The 4,887-nt window shown below is 39.4% G+C and overlaps 1 pseudogene; it reads left to right on the forward strand.

The window, feature by feature from the left end:
- The first annotated feature begins 269 nt into the window (after nt 1–269).
- Nucleotides 270–4,341, forward strand: LOC140514761 (ribonuclease H1 pseudogene; annotated as a pseudogene).
- Nucleotides 4,342–4,887: the final 546 nt, after the last annotated feature.

Here is a 4,887-nt window from a genome sequence, read left to right on the forward strand (position 1 = left end):
ATCAAAGGTTTAGAACCAGAAACTGAATGCAAACCTCCTGAGCATTAGTCAGCCCAGATAGGTTAAGTGACCAACTAAGTTCATAAGAATCTAGGGAAGGATTTGGAATTTGGCCATTGGAACAAATTGTTCTCATTCCCCAGGAAGTTTTCACATGCTTAGGGTAGACATCCTCCTAACTGACCAATGAGCTTGAGGCCTTCTTGTTACCTTCAGCCTGGTTAAACCCATATGTCACAAGGGTTTATAGTGGGGTGTGTTTGCAACGCATGCTACAACTTCTTGGAACCACAGGCGGACTCCAAAGGTTGGTGAGCAGCCCTGAAAATGACTCAGTAAGCCCTCACACCAAAAGTGCTAGTTTTCCCTGAAACATCCCACATAGTCTGGAAATTAAAGTATGAGGAAGCTAAATGACTGCTCAAGGACATATAAATAGTAAATATTAGGGCTAAGATCAAGTTTAAACTCCTATTTCCATGGTAGTTGAAAGAACCTCTGACAAGTTAAAACCCTTCATGAAATAGCACCAGAGAAATTTAATACTGAGAGCACACTCAATACCCCCACTCTCACCCACTTATGCGTGCCTAGAACAATCACAAAAGACTCACAGGCCTATAGGTCTGATCCAAGGGATTTTATCACCTCTGTTCAGCAAGAAATATAATGCTCAACCAGAAAAAAAAAAAGAGAGAGAGAAAAAGAGAATGGGAACAGCGCAAGGAAATTAGGTGAACTGAAAATTGCTAAATCTAAAAGTAGGGACCTCCACTGCTCTGGTAGAATTGCCTTGAAAACTACTCAATCCCTTCACCTGGAAAGAAACAGAACATATGGATAGTTGCAGATGAAAGAAGAGCAGAGGGATCTGTGTTAAATCTAAAAAATGTGGCACCTGAAACCAAACTGGAGCCCTCCAGAGGTTACTCAATGCAGGGACTCAACATGGTGAATTTATATCCTGCAGCTCAAGAAGCTGCACCACACCAGGGATGATGCCAAAGAGCTTCATCTCTGCAATGGAAGAAAAGGAAGAAAGCTAAGGAAGCAACTGGAACAATCAATCAGTAAGTCAATTACAGTAAATAAACATTTATTACATGCCTACTCTGCTCCAGGCACTCTGCTAAGTGCTAGAAATACAAAAAGAGTCTAAAAGAAGTCCTAGATTTCAAAGAGCTCACACTCTAATGAGAGGAGACAAGCAAGCAAACAAAGTCATATAGAAAAATTTTCTGTTCAGTCATGTTAGATCCTATGTAACCTCATGGACTCTGTCCATGGTGTTTATTTGGCAAAGATATTGCAGTGCTTTGCCATTTCTTTCTCCAATATGCCCACATTTTATAGATGAAGTACTGAGGTAAATAGGGGTTAAGTGACTTGCCCAGGGTTACACAGACAGCAAGTATTCGAGGTCAGAGTTAAACTCAGATCTTCCTGACTTTGGCTTGGTTCCTTATCCATTACACAACCTAGCTGCCCCTAACTACATAAAAAAAGCTACCTACAGGATAAATAAAAAATAATTAACTGAGAGAACGAACTGGAATTAAGGATTAGGAAAGTCTTCTTACAGAAGAAAGGACTTTAACTGGGATTTAAAGGAAGTCAACAAGCAGAGATTAGGAGGGAGAGCATCCTAGGCATGAAAATCAGTCAGAGAAAATGCCCAGAGTCCAGCAATGGAATGTCTTATTTGTGAAACAGTCATCCAGGATCGCTGGATCAAAAAATGCATCTGTGTATATGGGGTGGGGAAAAGGGAAACCAGTAAATTAGGTATAAGAAAACTAGAAATGTATGTGCATGTGAGTGTGTGTAGGGGGCACTTATGTTATGAAGAGCTTTGAACATTAAACAGAATGATGGATTTGGAGGATAGACTGAGGCAATTCCAGCAGCAGATATTTCAATAGTCTCTACTATGAGGGGATGAGGGCCTGACTAGTGCAGTGGCAGTTTAAAAAGAGAGAAGAAGATTTATTTAAGAGATATTAAAAAGGTAAAAAAGGTGACAGCCTTAGGAAAGAGATATTTATTGGGGGGAGGGGAGAGAAATAGTGAAGAGTGAAGGGTGACATTTTTCAGCTGGAAAGATGGTAATACCCCCTATAGGAATAGGGAAATACAAAGTAAGGAATGTTAGAAGGAAGGATAATGAATTTAATTTTACACATCTTGAGTTTAAGCTGTCTACTGAACATTCAGTTTGAGATGTGGGAAAGGAAGTTGGAAATGTGAGATCACCAATGGAAATAGTATAGAGGGAGAAGAGAAGAGGCCTTAAGACAGAGAACTGTGGAACATCTATGGTTTGATGAGGTGACTTGGATGAGAATCCAACAAAGGAGACTGAGAAGGAAGAGGTAAATAGGTAGAACAGTGGCATCCTTAAAACCTAGAGAGAAGAAAGTGTCAAGGAGGAGAGGGCAATCAATGGTATCAAAGGTTGTAGAGAGGTATTAGGAGAATAGGATGAAGAAAAGGCCACAGGATTTGGCAATTAAGAAATCGTTGGTAATTTTGGAGAGAGCAGTTTTGCTGGAATGATGAAGTCAGAAACCATATTATAAGGGGTTTAGGAAAAGAGTGAGAAGAGTGAAAGTAGAAAATGACCTTTTCAAAAGAATTTAGCCTCAAAGGGCAGAAGAGATATAGGCCCTAAATCAGTAAGGACAGAAGGAGCAAGGAAGGGTTTCTTTTTCCTTTGAGAAAGGTGGATACTTAGGCATGTTCGTGGACTGTAGGAAAGGAGATAGTAAACAGGGAGAAAATGAAGATAAGTGAGATTAAGAATGATAGACTTGGCCATCTGCTGAAAGAGAAAGGATAGAATGGGATCATTTACTCATGTAGAAGTTGTTACCTTAGTAAAGAGAAGCACCTTCATAGAGGGCATCTCAGTGATATGAGATGAGGAAGAGGGAAAAAGAGGGAACTCACAGCAAATGGCCTCTTTTTTCTATAATATTGGGGAAATTTTTCAACCGAGAGAGTAGGGGAAGAGAGAACTTGAGAAAGGATGTAAAGGTTTGGAAGACCCAATGTCAAGAGTAGGAGAGTGAGCTGATAAGATGGTTATAGAAAAATTGCCAAGCAGTGGTGAGGGCCCAGTCAAAGTTGTATAACATGTATTTGTAGTGCACCCAGTTAGAATGGCTGAATGATTTTCTCCACCTTCACACATCAGAATGTTTCTACGAGTGAATGTAGGGAAGGTATTGTGTATATCTTTCCTGGGTCTGAAGAGAAGGGATTTGAAACCCAACTAGAGCCAGCTCTATTTCTAGATGCTCCTCAGAGCAGAGACTAAGTCTGGTGAACCACAAAGCCCTTATCATGGGAGATGCCTGAAGCAGATTTACAGCCCAGATTTAAAGATATATCTTCCTTGGAATGAAAATCAGACTCTCCTGCCCCAGGGGCAGGGAACATACTCCCCTTAGACAACATGCCCCAAAGTGGGTCTGTTGAGGCTATGCGCTACCATCTCCAGAGTTGTTGACTGCTGTGGCCTACACTGCCTGAGCGCCAGCATTTCTACCCTTTGAGGAGGGGCCGCAAAACCTGTGAGTTCCCCATCTAGAGTGAATGTCAAGCACAAGTGAGCAGATTTCCTGCTGCCAAGTTCAAGACATTTGCTACTGAGCATGAGGCTTGGGTCGTTGTCTGAAATACTGCAAGCCCCCATCGTTCAACAGAGTAGCAAAAGAAAAGTGACACATAAGACCCCAGAGTGAAACCAAACAAGAGACCCCATGAGTCACGGGATGAGGATCCTTGTGCCAAGTTTACAAAACAAAACACAGACTCAGTACCTTCACTTAGTAAAGAAACATTTTCTTACCTGGGAGATGCAGCTATGGTTTGCACAGATAGCTGCTCCTCCAGTAATGGAAGGAGGAAAGCTTGAGCAGGCATTGGTGTTTATTGGGGACCAGGCCATCCTCTAAATGTGGATGATAGACTTCCTGAGTGACAGACCAACCAAAGAGCAAAAATACATGCTGCCTGTAAAGCAACTGAACAAGCCAAGAATGAAGACATCAGTAAACTGGTTCTCTACACAGTATGTTTACTATACTTCATAGCATGTTTACTATAAATGGCATAACAAGTTGGGTTAAAGACTGGAAGAAAAATGGCTAGAAAACAAGCACAGGAAAAGATGTCATTTACAAAGAAAACTTTATTGAGCTTGATCCACTTATTCAAGGCATAGACATTAAATGGACGCATGTGCTTGGTCATTTAAGGTTTGCAGGCAATGAAGAAGCTAATAGAATAGAAAGAGAAGGAGCTAAAAAAGTCTCAAGTCAACATAGCATTTTTTAATAATCTAATTAAAGAGCAAACCGAATGGTCTTTGATCATTATTTGTGTGAAAATTTGCCTATAACACATGAACTATTGCGAGTAGACTTGAGAACATTCTTTTTGATCAGGAAGACTGTGTGCAGTTTTCTGTTGAAGTAAAAGTTCAGCGTATTAAACTACCCTTCACTTCATGCTGAAAAAAATGAAAATTAGAGTGTGAATGATGGAGAAATACAATGAAAAAGTATGAAACTTCAAATAATTCAAGAAAAAAATCAATAATACTTATTATCACAACAATAGAGAACTTAAATCACCCAATCTAAGAAAATGAAATTGAACTAGCTATAAATATATAACCAGAAGAAAAAAAAATGGTAAAGATGGATATACAGCAGTATTCTATAAAAAATTTAAGGAAAAATTAACACCTTCACAAAGTAAATTATACTCTGAATTGAGTAATAAATCACATTACCAAAATATTTCATAATGAAAATCTAAAGCAAATATAGAGAACTATACAAACCAATTAAAATTTAAAACGAATCTCTGGCTAAAATA

The sequence above is a fragment of the Notamacropus eugenii genome, chromosome 7, assembly GCF_028372415.1.
Source record: "Notamacropus eugenii isolate mMacEug1 chromosome 7, mMacEug1.pri_v2, whole genome shotgun sequence".
Classification (NCBI taxonomy): Eukaryota; Metazoa; Chordata; class Mammalia; order Diprotodontia; family Macropodidae; genus Notamacropus; species Notamacropus eugenii.